Genomic DNA, 27,205 nt, shown 5'->3' on the forward strand with positions numbered 1-27,205 from the left:
TTTCAAATTTAGTTGAGGTATATTTTACTAACTTCAATAAGAAACAACACTTTTTTCCCCTACAGAAAAAGATAACCATTTGAGAGAAAATATGTATTATTGTAAACATGACACAACTAAATGTTATAGGTAAGCTACAAGTCTTCTTTTTTAATTTTTCAATAATGTGCTTCACAACATGTTGTGGTAAATGTGGTGCTAAACAGTAGAATGTGGCTTCACTCATGTATGGTAAAGATTAAGAATTATGATGTAAAAAGTTTTGTGATTCATATTTTAAAAAAATTCTTACCAAAAGAAAATTTAATTATTTGTTTTCAGAAAAGGAAAATAATTGTTAGAGGTACCTGGCTGTGTTTGCTTCTTGTTTTTGCTTTTTTTTCTGGCTATTAAATAGACATGCTTCTGTGTAAACTGATTGAACCATAATAGAGTATTGCATACCACTAGTTCACTTTTTAAACACAATAAATCTCTAAATTAAGTAACATTTTAAGAAACTAGGTGTTTTAAGTAAAGTTTTATAACACTTTATGAAAAATTTAGGGAAATCTTTTATCTTGAGCACTGAAGGCATCTTAGATATGTGCAATGCCAATATTGGCTTCCTTTCATCTTGTTTTTTCCTCTTTTCCCCACCCAAAATAAAATCAAACCAAGTCACTCCAAGTACATAAACTGAGATCCCTAAAGATATAAAGGCCTCCTTTGTATCCATGGTGGATTCTGAACCTAGAGCCAACAAAATCTAATGCTGAAGGCTTGCAACCTGATGGTGTATGGTGGAGGATAAACATCAATGGCATCATTCTACCCCTTCCTCCCTTTCCTATAGTGTAATGATGAAATGATTTATAGACTACCTTGCTCTCCATGTAGGGGTTACCTCAAATACATTCTGCAGTCTCTTGGTTTCTGGATCAGACCTGTGAGGCAATTAATAACTACTGCTCTTAATTATACTGAAGACCTAATAAGAACTTAAAAGTAGGCAGATCAGTGAAGGCCATCACATTGGTATTTCATACAGTCTCATCTGATATTTCAGTTCTGAGACAAGATTGAGGTTGTAAATACTTTTACATGTTGTGCATAAAATTTTTTGTAGAAAGCTAATCCCTTTCTCATAAGGGAATGTAGAGAGAAATCTAATTGGAAAAAAACCCCAACATGTTGCCGGACACGTAGTATGACTTTCAAGCTTCTTTGGAATTAATGTTTGTAGAAATTGCAGTGCTTAAAATAAAGCTAAAGAAGAAGAAACAGCTGTGAAAATTATAAGCCTATATTTATTTTCAAAGCTGAATTTATTATTTGCAATCTTTCCTGAATAACACAAACATTAACTTAGCTTTTTCCATAGTAATGCCTCCTTTCCGATTGTTTATTTACTATTGCAGGTCTATATCTTTTCATCTCTTCAAAGACACTGGAGTGATTTACAATAGTCTTATCAATTTCATGTGAATGGTCTATGGAATGCTAGGATTTGGTCAAATTCTTTCCCACAAGAGGTTTCAATTTGTTCATCATCCCCTCTTGGTATCTGGTTTCGAGACACGATGTACAGAATTACCTTTAATATCAGTTCTGCAGATACAATGCATTAGCAGAGAAAATTAGACACAATTCCTTTTAGATCTGATGTGCTACCGTTGTCTTTAAGTTGTCAGGGTGTCGAATTAATGGCAACTGGAGAAGGTTGCCATGACTTAAAGGATCACTGTAAAAGGAAAAACAATCCTTTATATCTTTTCTGAGAGAAAGTAAGGCAGCTGTTACATATCGTTCTGCTGTGAAGCCCCCCCCCAACATATTTTCACTTTGTTATTCTATCAGAAGAGATATATGTATGTATATACATATATGTATATATATAAAATTCTTCTTGTAAAATTAAAACTAAATAGCATGTTTGTTTTGTTCTGTTTAAGCCTACAAATGGTAGCAATTGCCTGTTATGAAAAAAAAAGTCAAATCACACATGTTATACACTTTTTTGCTCTGTTAAGAATGTGTTTATGTATTTATTTATTTGCACTTTGGGAAGTTGTGTTTCCTTAGAATTGTAAATGGGCATGATTTTTTAATTTTTTGCAGGAGAAATGCATTCTTAGAAAAACAATTTGAGAATGACATGCATACAGATACAAGAAGTTCACAAATGACCCTGGAAAGGCTGGACAAGTGGTCAAGGGCTTTCTGTGGGCTTGACAAGGGGTCTTTGTATAGACCCTGATCAAGCTGGAGAAGAAGTTTGGGGATCAGTAGTCCTGGATGTATGGTTGTACAAATTGAGTGGCTAACTTTTCGGTGGGTAGAAAGACAGCAAATGCTATTGAACTCCTTAGGTGGAGAAAGACAAAATGTGCAGGTGAGCTCTCAGGTTGGACTTAAATATGCTGGTTTCAGCCCCCTGTTCATTTGGGTAAATTGGCTTATCATCTTTTAAAAATGTTTTTAACAATGTAAATTTGGTGAGAGAGCCTACTTATATATTTATTTTATAGTGTGTATCTATTATGAAGCTTGAATGCAATTAAAATAAATAAATATGTACATATAAACAAACAAAAAATCTGCAGTGACACCTTGTAAGCAATAGTAGTTTTACATTCCTCCCACAAGACTTCACTTACTTTACCCCTGAGAAATCCTGAGTAAACACACAGGCTTTGCAATATGTCTGGAAGATTAGAGTCCTTGTTCTTTGTACTACTGAATATCCTCCAGAACCCAAAGGCCCTGAAAATCTTCTACCTTGAACCTCAAAGAAAGGATCCTTAGGGACTGTCTGGTTAAGCAACCAAGCTGAACTCATCTGCTGAGTCAGAGGATATGGAAATAATTGGTTTCTTAGGTAACAAACCCCATATTAAACAGGATTTTATAAATCAAAACAAAACTCTCAAATGTCATCTGAAATGTAAAGTATGTTTTAAGAAGTTCAGATGTAATGTGCTCCACATGTGATACATAGCTGATTAAATACCCTACCATAGTCTGATTTAACAGATGTTTCAAGGGAGTATCTGGCTGTACCTGTGGTATTTTAGAGTGAAACTTTCACATTTGCATGAATGACTGAGATAAACTGCAATCAAAAAGAGGACTGACGATGTTCTGGTCTCATGCAATAAGAGTAAAAGGATTCACAGCCTCTGTTGCTAGGTGGATATCAGAAACATGACTCTGAGATTGCCTGCCTTTTACAATGAAGACCTATAAACCTTTTCATGAAAAAGCAAATAATTCTGATCCTTCCTCAAACTGCTTTCTCATAGCAAGCCATCAAACTTATAGGTACTGAGCTCCAGCCAGATAGCTTCTCCAAATCCTAGTTACAAGCTAGATGTTGGGAGAGCCAGCTGGTAACCACAGGGACTTCTTAAAAAACTCAACTCCTGCTGTTGGAAATACCTTGTTTCTCATTAGTCTTCCACTGAGCAGGGTAAGTTCCAGAACAGAATCTTGATGAATGATTCACTGAAGGAGGAATACGTTCATTTCCCCAACCTAATCAGCATTTTGAAAACCTAGCAAGAAGCACAACAATGTTATCAGCTTGCTAGCATTAGTTGTATAGTCGGTTAAGATGGGTAGTTATTGAAAGCAGAGATCATGACAGTTCGATTTTTTTTTGTGTTGCAAAAATTGTTAAGACTGCAATAAAACCATCTGTATTACCACCATACTGACAGCTAATGTTAGTTCATCTTCATCATGGATATTTATTAATGGCAATATATAAAATAATAGCTAAGATATAAGCTAGCCCAACTTTAACAAGTCCATTACATGTAAACAAATGCCAACAGTTCTTTCAGTCAGAAGGAGTACCTCATGCCAGCTCTTAAAATAAAGACAAAAAGTCAGGAATCTGGTAAGATTTTGAGTGTCAAAATCCAAAAATTGCTGTCCAATAATCCTACGTGAGGTAGATGACTGCCTAACTCGGTGAGAACCTATATTTGCAAAGTATTTTTCATTCCAAACCAAAAGCTTCCCTGAGCCTTCACTTCTGTATTGTGTAATAGGGTTTCATTTACCCTGAGGAACTTGCTTCAAGAAATTAAGCAGACATCTCAAGCATAATTAAAATTAGAGAATAAAATTTGAAAATTAAATATAAACTAACAGCATTAAGGTATTCACAAAAAGCAGTTTCAAAAGCTGTCTTTCTTTTAAAGGTGATTTAACACCCTATCAGCTACATCAGTGAGCAAGGAAGTGTGAGACTCATAATGTGTTTCAGATGATTTAGAAAGGCCTTCACTCTCACACTCTCTGGACAAACCCTTAATGAATTGATTATAGGATACTCCAAACAGGAGTAGTCACTTTTCCTGTAGAAAAATGGCATATAATGCAAGATCTATGGAATCAGAAGCCTGCAAGTAAGCAGGGGCATTTCTTCAACAGTATGGTCAGAGCATGGATGGACATAACTCCACGTTCTGGTCTCTGCTCCTAGAATTATATCCACTTTGTGGATTAGCTTTATTCTAATAACTGTTTGATGTAAGTCAATATAATTAAAAATTATATGTAAAACTGAGAATAGGGTGCTGACTGGGACATATATGTTTAAAATCATATTGACTGATTTTTACCTTTTCTCTGGGCGAGCTCTCTTACTGCTAAGATGTTATGTAAAAAGTTACTGCAAATACTGGTCATCTTTTGCAAAAAAAAAAAAAAAAAGAGAAGGTTAGTCAGTTCTTGGGAAGAGCAAATGTAGGTACCAATCTTTAGGAGAAAGTTCTGGACTCTAGGCCATAAATGAAAGGTAATACTTGAAAACAGAATTTGTATGCCCAAGCTTTAGAAATGTTAAAGCTTCAAACAGATCTCCACTCATAAGTCTCATTATCATCTAGCTTCACCTAGTTTTCTACTTAACATGGGCTTCTGTCTTTGTCAAGCCCTAGCGCACCACAGACACACTAGAGGAAAAATGCACCCTTAATTCCGGATTTAGAATCTGTTGAGGATACCAGGCTCCAAAAAGTTAAGCTTTCCTGACCAGCTCACAATTTCTTCAGTATTGTATTAAATTAGAATCTTAGCCAAAGGATCAAGTTACCAAAGCTGAAAACAATTAGGAAGGACATCTTTTGAAAAGACTGAATCAGAAAAAAAAAATAATCATATGGAACCTTCTGATAACATTTTACTAGACTCCCAAATGTCAGTGTTACAGCTGAGGAAAGAAGGAACCAGAGGTTATGAAAACAACAGTAAAGTTAAGTGGAGATGAAAGCAGCTAGAAAAATAATAAAAACATGTATAACAGTTGAAAGAAAGGAGAAGTTAATTGTAACAAATACAGAAGCAAGGAAATGCAGAAAACTGGTAAAGGAGTTGAAAGGATAAAAAAGAGAAAATAGTATTTGAATATGAAGAACTGGGAAATTTTTAAGTAGATTGAAACAGAAATTGTCCTCACTAAACACAGGCTCATTGCTTGGCAGATACATTTAGGCTCACCAATAAAAATGTAGAAAAAGCAAAAGTGTCTACTAAATATTTCTACTTTGTAGGAAAAGAATCAGGATTATCATAAAAAATTCTGTTTCAGATGTAATACAGAAACACTCTTTTAATAATTATTTGAATAATATGGAACTCCTAGGAGACTACAAGAAAATGAACAAGGACAGGAAAGGGTAAACAAGAAAAGTGGAGTAAATACAGTCATGTTAACCTGACATCAGTCCCAAGGAAAACAATGGGATGACTGGTATGAGACTCGATTAATAATGAAAGGAGGAAAATATAATTAATGCCAATCAATGTGGTTTTATGGAAAATAGATCTTGTCAAACTAATTTGATATTTTTGTGAGATTACAAGTTGGGTTGATAAGGTAATAATGTTAATACAATACACTTAGACTACTACAGAACATTTGGTTTCATGCTACAGAATGCATTGGTTAAGAAGGATACAAAATCAACATGGCACACATAAAGTGGATTAAAAACTGTCTATCTGACAGACCTCAAGATATAATAATAAATGGGATATGATCAGCAAATAGGTCTGTTTCTAATAGGACCCTGTAGGTCATGGTCTTGAGATATTATTTCTGAAAACATTTATTGATAACGTTCGGACATTATAAAATTAATTTCTTTGAGGTTTACATGAGACAAAAAGACTAGAAAGTTAAAAAAAATGCAGGCAACAAATTACTGAAGCTATATTGAGTAGAAAACTTTATGTGTGTTCTTATCACGTGCTGCTCATACTCTCCGGTCCTTTGTAGCACACCTTGGTCTCAAGTGCCTAGCATACATCAATCATGACAGAGTAAGGTCAGGCATAGGATAAATCTTACAGTCATTTTCTGCAACTGATATCGGGGTTCTCTGCTTGGCACCTATTCATCACCTTGGCATCTTCAGCTGTGGATGGAAGGCAGAGGATCTGGATTTGAGAAGTGGTTTTGGCCAAGAGAATGTGTAGGGACAGATGGCCCTTGCTAGTCAGCAAGACACCTTTGACAGCTTAGACTATGTGAAACCCAGGACAGTGTGAGCTTCTCTGAGCAGTGTTGTAGCTTACCTGGAGAGCCTGGCAGACATAGCTTTCACAGAATGTAAAATAGCTACTGGCACTGTGTGTCTAGCATCATGTAGCTGAATATCTTGCAAATCTGGGACCACCAACAGAGAATGGAGACTTTTTTTCCTGGGTGTGTATGAGAACTTTTATTTTCTTGAGGCGTTAGGGTTGTCTGTGGAATCTCCAGCTCATTCACAGAATGTTGGCATTAGGCTCTGGAATGAACCTTATGACCTTATGATGAGGGGATCGAGTGCACCCTCAGTAAGTTTGCAGATGACACCAAGTTGGGTGGGAGAGTTGATCGGCTCGAGGGTAGGGAGGCTCTGCAGAGAGATCTGGACAGGCTGGAGCGATGGGCTAAGGCCAGCTGTAGGAGTTTCAATAAGGCCAAATGCCGGGTGCTGCACTTGGGCCACAACAACCCCCAGCAGCGCTACAGGCTTGGGGAGCAGTGGCTGGAGAGCTGCCAGTCAGAGAGGGACCTGGGGGTGTTGATTGACAGCCGGCTGAACAGGAGCCAGCAGTGTGCCCAGGTGGCCAAGAAGGCCAATGGCATCCTGGCTTGTGTCAGAAATAGCGTGGCCAGCAGGGACAGGGAAGTGATCTTGCCCCTGTACTCGGCACTGGTGAGGCCGCACCTCTATTACTGTGTTCAGTTTTGGGCCCCTCACTACAAAAAGGACATTGAATGACTTGAGCATGTCCAGAGAAGGGCAACGAAGCTGGTGAAGGGTCTGGAGCACATGTCGTACGAGGAGCGGCTGAGGGAACTGGGGTTGTTTAGTCTGGAGAAGAGGAGGCTGAGGGGAGACCTCATCGCTCTCTACAACTACCTGAAAGGAGGTTGCAGAGAGCTGGGGGTGAGTCTCTTTAACCAAGTAATAAGCAATAGGACGCCAAGTTGCGCCAAGGAAGGTTTAGCCTAGATATTAGGAAGTATTTCTTTATAGAACGTGTTGTTAGACATTGGAATGGGCTGCCCAGGGAGGTGGAGGAGTCCCCATCCCTGGAGGTGTTTAAGAGTAGGGTCAACATAGTGCTTAGGGATATGGTGTAGTTGGGAACTGTCAATGTTAGGTTAATTGTTGGACTGGATGATCTTCAAGTCTTTTCCAACCTAGATGATTCTGTGATTCTGTGACCCCAATGGGTGATTTCCCTCAGCAGTAAATGACTTTGAAATACACAAATCTAAAATTAAGATCATACTGATGGAAGCGTGTAGGACGGATGTCCTCAAATAGAAATATAATGCAATCATTCAAATTCGTTGCTTTAGTATTACATTTGCTCCAAAAAGCAGGATCTCTAGATATCCAAAGGAATGTCAGACCCTAATATCAAGAAGTAGATGTCCTCCTGATTACACCAACTTATTTGGTTTGAACATTTCTTCAATCTTCGGAAGCTTTCCTTAGTGTGCAGTCTTGATTTTCAGAGGCTTTATCACAAAAGGCTAAGCTTGGGCTGGAGAAGACCATGTTCTGTGTCTGAGCTCCTACTACTTCAGTAGAATGAATTCACTTAATATTTGGGGATTTGGTCCAGGAGTGAGGCTCAAAGCCAACAAGGCTGCAGAAAAAAAAAATATTTTAAATGTAAGTCTATGTGTTATTGTAGGCTTGAAACACAGAATACGAAATGTTACAGATTTGAAAACAACATACATACAAAATTAAGGAATTATTCATAGTGCAGATATTGGCAAAAAAGAGCAATCACTGCCTCAAAAACTGATCATTTCTGTTAAACACCACTAGCTCCACTTTCAAATATGATTATAATTGTTATTGCTCCTTTGCACCTTCAACTCTGCTTCCCAAAGTTTTCCTTCTCATCTTTCTTCCTTATTCCATGATGGAAAATGAGCACTGAGGTTTTTGGCAGACGGTGGTGGAAAAGCAGTGCTGTCTGCCACCCCTACTGTGTTTAATTGTGGGCATAATAGCATGAGTTCCCACAGCAGACCTTTAGTGAGGGAACCCTTATTGAGGAGCCTGATCTTCACTACAAGGACCTGAATGGAAAACAAACCTGAAGGATCTAGTGCTACTTTTTTATTTCAGACACTTCTTTACTAAAGGAACCCTTCTTGTCTGCAGTCTGCTTTCTCATATTCTGCTATTCACATGACAGAAACTGTGCAAGCTCCATTGGCTGGGCAGACTCCCAGTCCTTTAGCCCTTTAGCTGGCACTTCTCCAGCTGGAAGCAGAGGCACAACAGTCTTCTCAGAATCATCTGCTGGCCAACTTTTCTAAGCATGCTGTTGCATAGTCTTATCAGAGACTTTACTGGGTGGAGCAAAGAGATATGGGTGGGATTTCATCAGTCTTGAAGTTTCCCAACATGACAAAGAGCAATTTTGTCATTCATTTAAACTCCTCACAATTCAGGTTGCCCTGTTAGGCTCCTCAGACACATCTGACTAACAAGGCCATGGTTTGCAGTTTTTATCTATTTTACCATGCAGACTGGAATTTCTAGTTGTTCCTGAGACCAATGGTTACAGGAGACCTCTCTTCAGAGTGTTTTCCCTGGGCATAGTACAATTGTGGTACAGGGTAGGGAAAGGACAGGGAGCATTTGAGGTAAGCTTTTCACATTAGCGGTATGTCACTTCAACTGCTGGAGTAAGACAGTGGGAAAGAAAGGGCTTTGGAGGAGAGCAGATGAATTAATCTGCCTGCAACCTTTGCTGAACAGCAGACAAATGTGTCTATTTTACCTTATACCTGTATGACATAGAGTTCCTAATGAAGACACTGAATTTTTGGAACTGCTACAGTTGGAGAGTGATGTGCCTGTTCTCCCTACTTGAAATGCTCCACAACCATTCACATTTGAGATTTCTAGAATTCTGGTCACAGTTTGGTAGTTCTGGGAAAATCCCAGGATTGTCAGCTATACAATGACTGTTTCATTAATGAGTATTTCTCCAGAAATTGAGAAATCATCTAGAATTTTTGTTTAATTTAAGATTTAACTACATTATATTTGAGAAATAACCAGTGAGGAAAGGCTGGCAGGTTAATACAGCAAAGCCTGGGGCTGTAGTAGGTGACCAGGGTTAGACATTTTCTATTCTACATAATACCCTACCTGATAGCTTGAAATATTAGTCAGTTTGTGAAGGTTTTTTTTCTTGGAGGAGCTGCCAAGATCTGTTTCTCTGCCTTTGTTTTCATCCTGGAGGGTTTCTGAGGGTGTTCTTTGTCTCTGGAATCTCTGCTTCAAAGAAGCACTGCAAGTCTCTATTTTGAATTTACACTGGATCTCTCTGGCACTCTCTTGCACTGTATGGTGAAAACTTGGGCAGGAAAAGATAATCAGAGTTTCTGATATCACATGGTCACCTGAAAAATGTAAGTGAAATCTTTGAAAGTGTAAAATTGGGGAAGTGGAATTTTAGTGAACAGTTCAGTGAACAGTTATATGGCCTTCATAAGTTCAACCTGCTTGTGTACTCCAAGCAATGCAGAAGTCCACAACTGGCAGGAAGAAAATAAGGAAAATGAGAAGAGTGTGTTTATGTCTACAGAATTACCAAGAAGGCACAGGGAAGAAAAAATAGAAATAATATGATTACTGAGAAGGTTGCAGCATCCTAAATTACTTTCTTGACATTACATCTAAACAGCTGCTCATTTTAATGATGCTCATATCTTACCTACCTGCAGGTAAGAATGGGCAGCCCTTTCTATCTAAAAATATTCTTGTCTTATGTGGCTCTCTTTGGCAGTTGAACTGTCAGATGTCATGCTAAGCATAGACGTAATAAGAAGCATAAAATATGTGTGGGTGTCTATGTTTTTTGAGAAATAATATATGGTCACTGATGGAAAGCAGTGTAATACATCTGGTAAAGAATAAATGTTATAAATGAACATAGTATGAATATATCAGATGCTATAAATGAGCAGACTACAACAGCATTTTCAGTGGAGCTAAGATGCTCAACAGCCCAGCAATTTTAATTTTGGCCAAAACCCACCTCCAAAACAGTAAATTTTGTCTGCCGATATTTGATATCCTCACAGTCACTGCTTCTGAATATGAGATTTTTCTTGCTAACCTTAGGCAAACACCAGTGCCAAGACATGCATGTGATGCATTGTGCCCTTCCTCTTGGTGTTGTAAAAGCTGTATGACTGAGGTGGCAAAAATAAAGAGAAAAAAAACATTTTGTTACAACAGAGAAAGAGAAAAAGTCTAATGTTGAAAAAGAGTAAGGTCAAAAGAGAAGTTAGCACAGCTGAAAACACCAGCAGAGAGTTCTTGGACCAAAACATTTAAGAATTATTCTGCAGCTTGGCTATTCAGATGTATATTTAAGTGTCACAAGAAAAGTGCCTTTGGAATAATTTTTGGAAAGCAATTTATTGAGTTCTGTACCACTTCATAATTTTTTTTTTGATTGGACAAAGTACTGTTTGAGCCAACAGGTAAAGAAATTGCCAGAAGAGAGGATTATCACTGTTAACATTATGGCAGGGAAGCAGGGTGGCAACAAACAGCAACAACACCTTTAGAAACACATTGGATAAGGGAAGTCAGCAGGACTGATCCAAGGAGATGGTCTACATTTGATTTTAATGCTATGAGAACTTATGTGATAGTTCTTAAGCAACGAAGGGACCTGAAGAAAAGGCACTGGAATACTTAGGTACCAGTTCCATGAACCAACAGATCTAAAGCCAAGCAGCTGCCTGCCTTCCTGGGAGGTGAAGGCTGCAGACAGAGGAGAAATAACCACCATTGGAGAATCCTGCTTAACCAGCTCCCCTGGTGAGGAGCAGCAGGGGAAGGTTCCTGCTGAGGAAAAATGATTTTTCTAGGTTTGGAAGCTGTGTCTCAGTAACAGTATTTTTCAGCTTATACATGTGTAGCACAACTATTTCTTATCGCAGTTAAAAATCTACTGAAGTTTCTCTTCTTTGAACCAAAAATATAAATATGGAATTTCTATTCCTATTAATAATATTTGTGTTGCATATCCTCTAAGTGGTTTGTCTATATATTGATTCATAACTACTCATTTACCTCAAGAATTAGAAGTCTTTGAAAAGGATCTGAAAAGACAGCATCTAAAAATAAAAATGGAGGATCTGTCAAATGAAAAAATTTGTTATATGCAATCATTTTCTAAAACAATTTCCTCTCTGCAATGAAACATTACACTTTGAAACAGACACTATTTAAGAATTAATACATTTATGCATTCAATAAATACTAAGTAGTTAGTTGTGATGTAACTAGCAATCAGAGAAAAAATGTATATCTCAGTCATTTCTTAATTATTCTATTTGCTTGGTAAGATGTTTGCAAGTTCCTGGGTTAAGATACATGCTGCTAACTGGTATTGGAAGGTTGTTCTTTTACCTGTTGAAGAAGACAACAACTCTCCAGTCTCCTCTACATGAATGAATATTCTCAAAGGTCACCTGTAACCAAGTAAAGCTCCAACACAGACAAGCCTGTGACTAGTTTCATTGTTCTTGCACTGTGTCAGCTAAATCAGGTCTTCAGAGGATTTAGTTTATGTGTTGGTAGTAATATTAGTTGTCACCAAAACTTTGTGCTGAGTAGATGCGACCTTCTTTGGTCAAATATCCTTAGGTCAATTGCTTAGCCTGTCATATCCTAAAGGCATCAACTCATTTTGTACTGTCATAGTTCACTTCCAGTGCTATGGTGTAACCCTATGCTTGTACCTTAATGAAATACTTGTCATTACCTTGTCATTATTATAATTTCTGAAATGATTTGGGGTTTTTGTTTTGTTTTGTTTTGAAATGTCTTAGTTGCAAAGTCTGTAAAAAGTAGGTTCTGGTTGGAATTTTTTTTTTTTTTCCCTTTCTTTTCACTCCCTGTGGTAGTACAGTTTCTCACAATGAGACAATTATTTTCTGGTCAGAATCTCTTACCTCCTTCAGATTCTATTTAACTTGAAAACCAGCTGGGACTTCAGACTTGTTCTTAAGTTCAGCATCTTGTCATATACTTGAATACACTTTGATTGATACAGATACAAGGTTCATGTAACCATACAAGAAAAACATTATAGACTCATGGAGAGGCAATTGTCATCAGCAAGCCCATGTACCTGGTCTGAGATGAATTTCCAGATCAAAATGTGTATTTCCTTTTTGCTTTTTGACAGAGAATAGTACTTGACAGGTTTCTGGTTCTTCAGAAGTCTCTTGACGGCTGGAAGAAGTGACAGCCCTCAGATCAGAATGGCGTGCAACAGGCTACTGTGTTCTTGTACAAATCAAAGCACTCTTTCAAACTTGAACATTCTTTTCTGAGTTAGAAAAAGTATAGGAGAAAAAATGATTGTTAAACTTTTAAGTATCACAGATGAATGTTAAATATTCAGGTTTGGATGCAATGTGCAAGAGTCTTAGGCTGCCAAAGTTGATCTGAACATCTTTCAGAAGACAGCAAGAAGGAAAACATTATTTTATATTCAATAATGTATTGTTACAAACACTGATAAAGGTACTATGTAGATATAAGTTCTTTATTTTCATAGGGTTATTACCTAAATAATAAGAAGCATTGCATTTAGTGCTTTGGAATTGTGTTATTTTGATCAAGAGTGCATGTGCATGTCAAAATGTACAGACATATAGGGTGCTTCATGAAAGAGATGTCACACAATACACAAATCACACTTGTCTTCAGCTGCTGATACTTCTCGTTGTTGATGGCTCCCAAAAGAAGCCATGTAACTTGCAGGCCAGGGATTACCATGAATCTAACCCAGGGTCCAGCCCTATGAAGCAACACCATAGGACCTTAGCTCTGCTTTATGGCATATTAATGTTGTTGGGCTGAGAGACAGTACATTAGCTAACCCTATGCAGGACAAGAAAGGTAAAACCAGACAGAAGTAACATTGTTGAGAGAGAAAAAAAGAGGAGAGCTGGAAGCTGATCACTCATTAAGACTGAGGATCAATGTGTTTCAAGGCTGGTACATCCCCACTTGACTAATAACTCCCATACTGATGCTTTGTACAGTAGTTCATTAATCCATGAGCATGCCACCTATGATGGGTATTAGGCAATATATGTTTAAAATATTTTTTAAATTAAAATTGTCATGTACTGTAAAGCTAGATGTACTCTGTCCATGGTAAAAGATACTCTAGTGAAAGTAATTCGGTGGAGAACTGTGAACATTTTAATTGTCTTGGCATGAATCTGGGGTGATAGATAGACTTAATACCTAAACATTTTTCCTTAGGGCTTCTGTAGTCCTTTTTTTTAATGCAGGGGTCCCTTTCTACTTATCCGGACTCTTATTACAAGACTCCAGATTGGGTGTTGATCAGTAAAAAATTGAAACAAATTGGAGTCTATGGCTGGTGGTTCGGATTGAGCCATCACAATATTTGAATGAAGCTTAGGGGTCAGCTCAGAAATATGGTTGCTGCTGGAGATGAAATATTTGCTTAGCTATAGTGTGTTATTTATTTATCTACAAAAGGAAGCAATTTAGTGGGATATGGGGATAAATTTACCCATCTGAATTAAGTAAAACCCTACCTGTTTGGGTACAGGTGCAACCTGCCAGCTCTTTCAGCCTTATTCTGACGATGAGCATGGAAGAAGAAGGGCAAGACATTTGAATGAAGGAATCTAGCAGATGAGATAACCAGATTATATCAAAGGTTGTTTTTTGGAGTTGGTTAAAGGATTGACTGACCAAATCTTGTGTGGTGACTTAGGGCTGTGTGACAGTGTACAGTATCTTTCGGAACAGGCTCAATATTTTCTTTATTGCTACTTAAAAAAGGTTTTATTAACCCAAGATATGGGGTTAATGAAATGATCATTTGGATTATTTATATTCTTTAGAACAAAGCTTGCAATCAAGTCTTTTTTTCCATTTGGTACCAATTAGGTCTGAAGCGTGCAAAGAAACTAGAAGACATTAATTGACATGTGCAGGCATGAGAGCACAATGGTCAAAACTGTTTTACCAAGATTATAGTTAGGGAATTGCCACCTCAAGTTTGGGGAGTCCAAGGGAAATGCTTAGACGTTTTCTGAACTCTGTTTTTGGAACTCTGAAGATAATTAGCAACGAAGCATCCTGGTAGTTTGTAATATATCAGCAAGAACTGTGGTTTATGAATTCTACGTTATTTTTTCTCTCAGGGGTACCTTGACTCTTTACAATGTATTATTGGGGATCAAGACTGACCCACAAGAATGCCTGGACTTTGTTTTTCAGTGATGGCTTGTACCTGTTGCGTTACTTATACTACAGTCTCCCTATGACTCAGTTTCCCATCTTTAGTAATGACATTGCACTGACTTCATGGAGATCTCTTGAAATCTAGGGTTGAAATGCCAAATACTGTCATTACTGATGAGCAGAAAATAGTCTTAATTTCTCTAATTGAAATTATAAAGATAATTTAGTATGAAAATATTGATTTTCCACGTAAGACAAAAGACGGTGGAACGTCACCATTTTTTTCTCCCTAGCATTTAACAGGTTTTTCTAGGGACCTGGGGCACTGGGTGGGAAACCGAAAAAGAAAATGTCAGTTTTTACATACAGAATTCCCCAAGTCAAAACTGATTCAGATGTCTTATACTCATCTCCCCAGGTGAGAGGAGATTTTCTCCACCAAAGTGTCAAAAGCACTGAAAAGAGCTAATTTTACTAGGTTTGCTTTATGTGTGAAATAAAATGTTCCACATCGCCCTGTTTAACAGTACTGAGACAATGCCCATCTGTTCTAGCAATGGGGATCTCTCTGATGGAATGTCTCCCCTCTATTCAACATACATAAACATCATGTGGAAATTGAATTCTTATTGTAACTGGTAAACAATAGGATTTTTAAAAGTCTGAAGGTAAGATTAACATATTGTTACAATAGTAAAGTTTGATCTAAATAATTCTGATTTCTTTAGAGGATTCTTCATATAATATCTATTTTACATGTGATACAAACCCCGACTGAGACTGTAAAAAAAGTTGCTATTGCCCAAACATTACTTTTTAATTAGCCAACAAGAACAATAAGGAAATGTTTCAGGTAACTTTAATCTCTCTGCCTGGCTACACATTGTTCATTTTTTATGTCAACAAGTACATGCTGATATTTTAAAACAGATCTTTGTATGCTAATTTTCCTATTTCCCCATCTAAAAGGCTATAGCTTCCTGACTGTTAATTCCAGCTGACAGTGAATGGTTTTGTTTCTTATTCACCTCAAAATAATGTATTGTTGCGAAGTGATTTATAATAAACAGTATCTAGGAAAAAACTATGATGTTGATCAGTTTTGACAACTAAAAATGCATTATTAATGGAATAATAACATTGGAAGTATCTTGAAAACAAGCTGATTGTGAGGAGTTTATTTTTCTGTTCAGACCAAGATTCATTCTTCTAGGTTAGAGATACTTCTGGGTGGACAGGTCATTACAGAGAAGAATGCCAAAATTATTGCATGTTAGAAAGTCTTGTGATGCTGCCTGTCAAATATAGAATGATAGGTACACTTAAAACAAAGTCAGATACATTATTCCCATTAAAATCCACTTTTACAATATCTAGTTTGACATATAGAATAGATATTTTAAGTGGGTATATATGTCAGAAGGTGAAATTGCCTTAACTGCTTGATTTTACTTAATGGCTGTTGATGAAAGATACCATTTCTTTTTCCTCTATGCACAGTCATATATGAATATAAATACTGGAACAAATACCTGAATAACAATGCAGCTCAGTGCATCTCTCTGGCATTTCTGTTACTGAAGTAAATTTAAACCTAAACCTTGAAGTGAAACTACATATGAATTCATCCTCTGCAGTTGTAACAGAGGACAAGTAGTAATATAAATTTGCAATATGCTTACTCATATGTTTAAGGTATACTATCCTTGATATGATTTGCATACACAACACAGTATTTAAAGCTCATATTTTAAATCAGGATAAATTCTAAGCTACTGTTCTTATGTAATTCACTAAAAATACTTATGCCAATAGCCAAATTATGATGTCTTAACAGCCATTCTCTAAAAAGACCAGTTTGCTATTGTTATTGGATTTTATATTAATTACAGTATGTATTTTATTGAATTTGCTGAAGTGCTTTGCTGGATATTCTCCAAACACTAACAGCCAAATGAAATTATATGAAAAGGGTCAGCTCTATTTAAGGGTATGTGAAAATGCTTTAGAGACTGGTTATAATTAAAGAGGTTGTAAACCAGCACACAGAGTGCAAATGTCACTGCACACCTATTCTTTCCTTAACTTAGGTAATTGAAGGAATTTATCAAGAATGACTCAGTGAAATTTGACAGCTTGATAAAGGATACACCTAAAATCTCTAATAAACATTTTTGCAATTTTAAATAATAGAAAAATGGTCATGCCTATCATATTCATCACAAAACACTGTGTAAAATGTTTCTCTAAATGCACTTAACACTGCTTGGATGAGAACAAACAACATTAATATCTTAAAAGTGATGTAGTTGAGAAAGATGAGCAAGCATACTTTACTCTTTTTCCCTAGGGCCTAGCTTCTTTATATATTCTTATGAGTAAGTATGTGTTTATAAAGAAAAGGATTGGTAGTCTATGTGCTAACACCATTGCTGCTTTATCCAGCATCTTGGACTGCTGGGGTATAAATCTGCTCCTAACCAGTGGAGAAGGCAGGAGGGACAGATTTAAGGATGGGGAATCCTAGCAGAAAAATAATGTGTAAACTTCAGATTTAGGACCTAATTTGCACAAATTTTCAGGAAAAGACTACTTGGACTAAATCTATCATGACCTTTATCACTGGGTTATTCCAAAGGCAAATTCCCATTTTTCTGATTTGGACATGTGTGTAAGTTAGAGAGGGAGGGAGTGTTTAACCCTTTTCTGCTGTAGTCTTATCACTAAGGCTGCATCGTCTGCTTGGAAGTTGTTTTTGTTTTAACAATTTCATTTAAAACTAACAAAGCACATAAAACTCTAACGTAGCTTGTAAACAAAAAAGATAAAATAATTACTGTGAGAAAAAATTACTGTGAAAAAACATCAGTTCCAGGTATACTCCAGTTTTTTTTTATTTTTCATGAAGTTTTTGGATACATTTTCCTCAGAAAGAATTCATTCATAATAACTTTTAAATAATGGATTTCATAATAAAATATCATAAAATGATTTTTTTCCTCAAATAAAATAAAAACACCGTCCTTTGTGTTTCTGTGTTATAGCAAAGAAAGGAAATCACATTTAGCTTGGTGTGCTCTCACATTATACCAGCAAAGCCTGGAGAAAGAATATTCTGCATATTGGTAGATATGTTCACAAAATTAACTTCCACAGTTGTGACTATGAATATCTAAAGATGGCTTATATTTTCAGACAGTTGAGGAATAAAATAAAAATGAGTGACTTTTGTCTACAGTAGAAACTAAAGGTTTAGGTCCATATATGATATAAAATATGCTCACTTAGGTGATGACAAATAATTAAAAATGTGGATACAGTGATTAGTTAGAGGAAGAGTTCTCACAACAATGTTGCAATTAAAAAATGTTGATTATTTAATATTTTGAAAGGTGTAATTATTGTTGAAATTCTGCTCACAGAACAGATAAACAGTATAATTACTTAGGCAACAATTAATATCTATAGAAAGCACTTACAGACGAGATGGCAAGAAGATCGCTTAACATCTACACATATCCTTCTGTACTTAAAGAAGATTTCAGTAAATATTTAACTTATCTTGCTTTAAAAATGTTAATATCCATTCTATCACCAAGATGAGCCAGGACAAAATTTTAGGACCTCTTATGAATATACACCTGTAGAAATGCAAAACCAGGCCTGAATATGTGCAGGTCAGATTATTGTATGTCCAACTACCAATTTCCATGCACAATTCCATGCCTGCAGACAAACAGGCAAATCTGTGTGAGTGATCCCTTGGGCTGAAAAGTTGGCCCTAAATGAATACATGGTGAATAATAAACTCTAAAAAGAATTTATATTTCTTTAACCAGTAATGAACAACAAATAATGACAAATTTCATTTTATGTTCCTTTTTTTTTGAAAAAAACTAACAATCCAGTTCATTTTTCTCATTTTAATAACGTTCAGTAGCCATTGAATTTGATCACTTTATGACCATACCTAATGCCAAACAAGCGTAAGCATCATTAAGGAACAAAGGTACAAGCCTAGAGATGCCAATTCTATTTTTGGCTCTACACAAGCTTCATGTGTGACCTGGGGTGAATTCAACTAGGGCCAGATTTGTAAGGAGTGAGTATAAATATCTCTGTTATGCCATTTCTTAACTTAATTAGTGATACTACTATTTTGTAATTCCACAGGGTTATTATTTAGTTTCTTTACAGAGTGTTTGTAAAGTATATTGACTTTTGTAGTTGAAAGTTTTTGAAAACCTGAATGTGAAGATGAAAACAGACAGCAGAAAAACAAACTATAGGACATTAAAATATTACAGCAAATCTAACATATCCATGAAATAGGCTTCTGTAACTTATGCCAAAAGTAATACACAAACTTCTTTCTCATAGGGTTTTTCAAATAAAGGATTTCTTGTTATGTTAGTGGGGTATGTTGCATAATTCACTTGGCAGCTCATCACTTCTTGCTTAAGAAGACATCATCAACAATGTTCTCTCTGCAAGTTGTATACTTCCTTGTCCTCTCTGTCACCATGTTGTCTTTTTCTCTATGCAATGCAGATGCATATCCATACTAAAATATATTAATACATATTGAGATTTCATTAAGAAAAATATGTTGAGAAAACATAAATATTTAACTGATACTGGGAAAATAAAAAGTTGCATCTGTGGCCTTAATTCTGCCTCATTTTTTCAATGAATTATGAGAGACTTCAATTTCAAGGTCATCTTGTATTTCTCAAGAATGAAATATAAAACCATAAGCTTTTTTTTTCTGCTGAGGTGAATATCGAATATCATGCAGTACTTAATACAGACAAGCAATCATTTAAATTGTAGTTTTCAAAATATGCCACAGGTTAAACACAAAGGTGCAGAAATAGGGTATTTGCTGGACTCGTTTACTGATTTCTGCAATTAGATATGCCTTGTCCCCAACTTAGTCTAAGGGACTCATCATTGGTTGTTGTAAAAATATTATGTGGCATTAGCTTAAATTATTAGAAGACATGTTTTGGAAAAATCATCTTGATAAACATAGCTGTTTTGATTCTACCCTAGGTGTTTAGTACTCCCCTGACAGTGTAAAATAATTAAAAATCTGCTCTGCGTCACTCATGAGCAAGTAGAGTCAATATAACCAGTTGTCTATTGAACTGACTTACTCTTCTAACACAGCTGGGGTGGGGGAACAAGGTTGAGGATCTTTAAATTATGATGGGTGCTCAACCAAGTAGCCATATCCAGCTAATCACACAAGTGCTGCCCAGCTCTCACTTCCTAGAAGAGACTGGAACTGAATGTGTACAAACCATCACAAAAAGAAAAACCAGTTGAGAATGAAAAAGTCAAAAAAATAAAGAGGATACATTTCAGTCGCAGAAAACATCACATACAGTATATGAAGTTATATCCAGCATTCATACATCTAAAACTAAGCCACACATGTGAGAATGATCCCTCTGTGTCAAATTTAATGTATTTTCCGTATCTGAGTGTTTCGTTTGTCCTCTTTCACTATTTCACATCTCCAAGGATTTATTCTTACATTTCAAGCCTACATGGAGTCTCTAATAGCTACCGTCTTTTACTTTCAACCTGTTATATTGATGGTCCCTCCATGCCTTTAAATCTGACATTTCTCCCAGTATCATACTGGTCTGAAGTCCATCCTGGGCAAGGTTTAAACCATGACCCAGTAAAGTTTTCCTGTGCGTGTACACAGCACAGTTTTAAAATCTGATGTCACACAGCTCCTCCACAGTTACAAACAAGAGCTTTTACAAGTGGGGAGAGAACACTGCTACCTTCCTACAGGCAACTGGCACTCTCTTCTTCCCCTGGAAGGATTCAGCGAAAGAAGCAATATTGCAATGCTGCTTTTAGGTAGAGAAAATTGTTTTGGGAGGTGAATCAGTGCATGTGAGTGAGAGAAAAAGAAAGAAAGAGAGGGAGGAATGCCAGCAAGTATAAGTATGTAAGAAACGTAAAGGTAATTCTGAAGTCAATGTTTTCTAAACTTGCCTATGTAAGGCATGCAGTATTTCAGATATAAGACCAGTTCAGTGCTGTTGATCAGATAAATGTTGCAATTGACCTAGTTTGAGGAAAGATGAATTGTCAGGCAGTTTCTAACTCCATTAATGGGTTAATAATTTTAGTATGCTATTCTTTTTTGAAAAGGCTTATTTAAATGTTTATCAGTTGTGCAAAGTGGAGCAGCACTGGAGATTCGCAAGGGAGAACTGATCATTGCCTATGCATGGAAGCGTTGTAGGAAGATTAAAATAACATTGAGTATATTCTGTAAATGAAGGAGAGAACTAAAAGAAGCCTCCAGAGTCCATTATAAATTTTAATAATACATCAAGGTAATGTAACTGAATAACCGATCTCTGAGGGAAGAAACACAACATTTGGCTAATATTACAATTTAAATTATGAAAACAAAAAGAGCTTTTAGTTAATCTTGTCTTTCTGCTTTTATTCTTGAGGCTCTTTTTTATTTTCCCTGAATCCAAAACACCATGTAAACAAATAAAAGTACGGGAGAAAATAAACAGTTTGGCATCTCAGTAGATTAATTAATGCGCTTCAGCCTTGGCACCAGTAGGCGAAAATTATGTGCATAAATAATATCACTAATTAAAAAGATGCAGATTAACATGCAAATAATGTTAATGAGGATCTGCAATTCCAGAGTGGATTCGCATAACATCAACAATTTAATGGGTTGGAAGGCTTGTGTTTGCATTACATTAATAAATTTCAAAGACCTTGCATAAAAAAGTTCTGTTGGAGCCTCTGTTTCCCACTTGTGAGTTGTAAATTCTGTGGGCAGTAGCAAACGCTCATCGGCAGATGCCAAAGTCATTATCTCAAAGACTGTTGAGATGGTGCCATGTGCCAGTGTGACCAGCTGTTGGGAACTGGGCAGTAGGCACTGCACTGTGCCAATTATTCATATTATTTGGGTAGTCTTGATATTTATTTAAACTGATTAATATTTTGTGCTCTGCATCTTGATCTGGAGGGAAATCATTTTAAGCAAGCAAAGTTTTAAAAAAAATCTTATTAGCCTTTGATGTGTCATGGATGGTTGAATGCATAATGGAATTGATTAAGCAGACATAATTTCTAACCATAGGCAAAAACAATATAAGATGTCTTTAATGATGTCATATAACGCTGAGATAAAATATCACAGGATCAAACTCCAAATGAATCATAATAACCCAGATTTTACTGAAAGATGAGAACTGTTACACTGCACTATCCTTTTTCACTCTTGAATTGGTGAATGCTCCTCTGAGTACACTTCTTACAGAGAGAGCAAAGGTTAAGAAAGATTAGAGCAAACTCATTTTTAAATGCCATGTAACTCTTCATTAATTTTCTTTCCTATTCTATGATAATCGTTATCCATTCCACACCCAGCCATTCTGCTGTGGCTTTGAGACACCACGACACACTGGACAGAGAAATTTCCTGAAGATGGACCCTGATAACGTGCTAGAATTGTCCATCTATGTAAGCTCTGTCTGAATGATTTAGGAATCAGAGTTCCCTCTTGTGTACATGAAATAAGGCTATTAGCTGCACAAAGTGGTAGAAACAAAGAGCAAAACTTCTACCAACTCAAAATGTTTCTTCCCACACCTAAGACTTAACAAATAAAGACAAAAGGTATAATTTTGCATTTATACCTCTTCTGCCTCTCCAAGCCCCAACTTAGACCCCAAAATTATTGTCAGTTATGAAAACTTTGCAAAGTGATTTAAAGGTGACGAAAGCCTGAATAAGCTCTTTACAAGAGAAAAAAGTTGTAATGCAAAGAAAGAAGTGTATCTCTGCTGCAGACACCTTAATTTCTAAAAAAAAAGAAAAATAAAAAACTTTCCATTGTCTTACTTGAACTTGTTATGTATCAAATCTTTGTTCTATGACCATCTCTTCCCTTGCAGTCCTCACTCTTGCAATAACCTCAGCTCCTGCCTTCCCCATGTTTAATGGCACCATCAATGGATAAGAACTTCACGCATACTGAGTGCCAGGTGGCCAGGCTGGTGAGTACAAAATGGCTGAAGTTCTCCCCTATCAACACTCTGTTCAGAGCTTTTTTCTATGTGAACACCGATTTTCATGAAGCATATGGGCATATTCAAAATAATATTTGAAATTCTCTTTTTAGCATGCCTGAGATGATTGGCAAACATGTTCCAGAGTTATTGGAGACAGAGGTATATTCACAGCTGACAAAGCAAAAGTGTGACTGAGTGTGACTGAAATCATTATTTCTTTAGGAAAGGAGGTTGAAAGTGTGATCATACTTTAGAGTGAGAATATCATAATTAAGGTACAATTAGTTTGAGTTACTGGGCATTTTTACTGTAGTGTTCTTCTTGATACCTGTAGTCACTACTAATTTCAATATATAATAAAAAATAGTGATATAAATACAATTTACTAAATATAGCAGGATTCTAACTACATACCTGTTAAAGAGAAAAAAGGTAATAGGTATATGAATTAATGTTAATTATATGTTGATAAGATCTATCACAACAGAATTACAATTTATAGTTAATTACACAAATTACAGTATTGTAAGACTACACCAATATTTCTAACCCTGAAGCACAAATTTTAACATCTAACACTTCAGCATGCACTGTACAAATAATGGATCCAAATAGATTTTATGTATTTGAAGATGTTTCATGGGTACTATGTAAATACAAGGTATTTAGCTTCCATAATAATCTTGGAACAAGACAACATTTTTCAAATCTAAGTTAGTATATAGAAAACTTAATCATGTGTATTCACACACAGACAGAAGAATCTGTCCTTATAGGTTTAAATCTTTATTGTAAAATTATAAAGTAACACTGTTTTGTCTGTTGATATTTTGTGGGTGAGCATTAGTTTTTGGAAGATCTGCTGTATATACTTAGTTAAGAAATAAGTATAATGCTCAACATCAAGCAATATTTATCCAAGCTGATATACACATTTCAAATAAAATGTTGTCAGAAAGACTGTCAAACTGCCATGTAATATGTTTAGAGACCAATCAAATATGACTAAAACTAAAGCTCTCAGAAAGTCTTGAGACTGCTTTCACAGCACATGCATACTTGAGTATGAAAGTGAACAATTCAACATGATCATTTCATAGAAGATGTTTGAAGAATTTAGTTTACTTTCCAGGGAAAATGAAAAAATGCACCTTTCAGAGCTTGAAAAGCTGTGAAATGGAGCTGTTTGCATTTTGGGTTTGTTTGATAATATTATAAGAAAATAAAACCAAATAATTATCAGTGTCTTCCTTGTCTTCCAAGCTCATTTAGTATAACAGCAACACATTGGGTACTAATGTGTATTGCCACTTCCCAAGCAATCTCTATAACCTAACTCCCTTAGTCAGAAACTAGAGTTAACATACTGACTTCTGCAGCTTTGATGCAAATAAGCAAAACAGAGCAAGTCCCAGTAATGTTTCTTTAATTTGAGGCACTGTCTTTCTTCCATCTTTACTACTGCTGTCAGTGGATCAAGTACAGCTCGATTGCTTAGGAAATACACCCCAACACTTAGAAAGACTAAGCGAAATAGTGTGAATAAGGCTTAGTCTTCATGAAGTATTTGTCCTTTGGCTTTCCTGTGGAGATTGCCCCAAGGTGCTACCAGGTGCCAGTTAGAGTGGTAACTGCTTTAAAGTCCTTTCATGTTATACGATGTGTATGCTCTGCCCTAACGTGGTGCACAAACCTGATCTTTGGCTGCCAGAAATTTTGGAACCTCTGATGGAATAGTTCTTTTCCTTCTCTCCTTTTTTTTTTTTTTCCTTCGAAATTGCTATCCTAACTGTGGCCATCATAACAGAAGTATCACACTCCAGTTTTTACCAGTTCACTTTTCCTACAGCTTATTTAAAAAAACCCTGGTAATTGTCATTAAAATTATTCTGTATTACCCAGGAATAAGTACTTTCTCATCAACATACAGGGATTTTTTCCATTTTCCACGTTGCTGATATTCACTGTGCTAATGTGTGATCTCTAAGAGATCCAAAGAGAGATAATGGTGATGTTTGGGTCTGCTTAGATATACAAATATCACTTTAAGTGTCTACATGTATTCATAAATCTATAGTCAAGGAAATAAACACCACTACATTTTTTTAAAGAATACCAGAGCTGCAAAGACAAGGTCAGATGCCAGGAAACAGTGAAATACAAACTAAGTGAAACCTTATCTCTGCCTTCTCTACTATGATCTTTTCATTATTTCTGTTCTGTAATTAAAAGACTTACATATCAGTACAATATTGGTACAAAATGAATATTAATAGTTTGCAATGCAAAGTGTAGCATTAATTGGGCATAATTCTGAGAATAATAGTCTTTACTATAGGCAAACTAATTGCAAAGACATATGGAATAAATTCTCCATCCAGTCTTCCATTTATTTAATGTGTAGAGTACAGTTAATTAAGAGATAATAGTTTCATAGTAGGTGATCATCTTAGTCCTCCACTGTAAGGGTAATACATAAGCAACAGGAATAAATCCATAAAACATTAAATATTTATTCCTAAAAAATGAACCCTCCTTATGTATATAAAGTCCCTGTTCAAACCGTGTCTGGCATAGAACACAGGAATGAATAAAGAGGTAGGTCTAAACAATTTTTCTTCTGATCCTGTGGCAGAGTTGGCTCAAATATGTCTGAAATATGAATAAAATCTCCCAAATAGCTGCTTGAATTTATCTAGGTAGGACTGACTTGTTAGTGTCCGCTCTATTAACCAAGGACTGCAACATTTTGGATTTCTGTATTCATTCTTCTTCCTGCATTACATAATTACTCAGAACAGTGGTTGAAGAAATACAGAAGGTTCTTAGAAGACTGAGTAAAACTCAGTGTCAATAAATATGAAGTAATGTATGGCTGATAACATTATTTTATTTACACCTGCATTCTGCCAGGCTCTAAAATCAGCTATTGCCACTCCGGAAAGCAACATACAGACCAGTCTCTAAAACTACAATCTGAACATTCATCAGCAGTTAAAAAGACAAATGTAATTATTAGGAAAGTGAAAAAAGAGAGATTGTAATCATAACACCAAACAAATACATTCTGCAGCCATCTCTTGAATACTTCACACAGCTCCAGTTATCCAGTTTCAGAATAACCATATAAGAACTAGAGAAGCCTCAGAGGAGGCAGAAGTCCTATAAAATTCCTATAAAATGAGAAACAAAATAGAATAGAGTAGGGAAAGGATGACTAAATTGAGATGTGAGAATTTTATAATCCTGAAAGCCATGAAGTAACTTATTCTCTATTTCTGATAAGCACAAGACGTAACCATCATAGAGTTGTCAGTGAAATTAGCAGACAACAAAGTGAAGAAAGGTCTTTCACACCACATGTAATGAAACAGGGGAATTACTTGTCACAGGGAGCCAAAAATATAAATGGCTTCTGAAAGACTAGGCACACTACTAAGGGACAGGTCCACCTCAACTGCAAAGCCTGACAGTCTAGATAGAGACTCCAGCTCTAAATAATCAGAACTTAAGCATTTTTTCTAAGTTAAAATGTATGCCAGGGGAATTGGATATATTTGCCTGGTATTGTATGATCTTTAAGTATGTGTTAACGACCACTCTTCAAGGAAAACATGGAACAAAAAATATCTTTGATCTAGGCAATTTCGCTGCTCTTCATTCCCAGTGTTAACCTCAAGTGAGCGTGTTTTGGTATATAAGTAATCTACCCCTGGTATTTCAAACATTTGCCCACAGTTCTTGAACAATATGGGAATCAAATTTCTGTCACATCTGTAAGTAAGCATTCTAGCCTTGCCATACACAAATGCTACCTTCTTTAAGACATACGTTCTACTTAAATCCCATGTTTTTCCTATTGATGAAGACTAAACCATGGCTCTGAATCAGTACTATGACTTCTGAAATTCTTTTATAACTTTACTTGTGTAAAAATTGGAATAGTACAACAGTCCCAGATTTTCATAAGCTCTGAAAGAAACTAGTGGTGACATGCATATTCTTCATAGAAAAATGCATATAACAAATTAATGCAAGATCTGTGACTTAATTAGAGCAGCAATGACCACTGAATCAAACCTCTGATCCTCAATTTGCTTGCCAGGTTTGGAAAAGTATTCTTATCTATATAAAACTAATAGTTTAGAATTTAAATTTCTGTTGTATATAAATAAGGACATAAATATAAGGCTGTTATGCTAATGTACTGAGGGACCTAACCAACCAAGTATCACATTGTAAGTTTGGTGGTATAGGCAATAGATCTTTTTATTAACAATAAAATATAAAATACAGTACATAAACCATAGACTATAGAATGTAATATGCAATGTATGAATTTGAGGG

The sequence above is a fragment of the Strix aluco genome, chromosome 1 (genome assembly GCF_031877795.1).
Source record: "Strix aluco isolate bStrAlu1 chromosome 1, bStrAlu1.hap1, whole genome shotgun sequence".
Taxonomy (NCBI): Eukaryota; Metazoa; Chordata; class Aves; order Strigiformes; family Strigidae; genus Strix; species Strix aluco.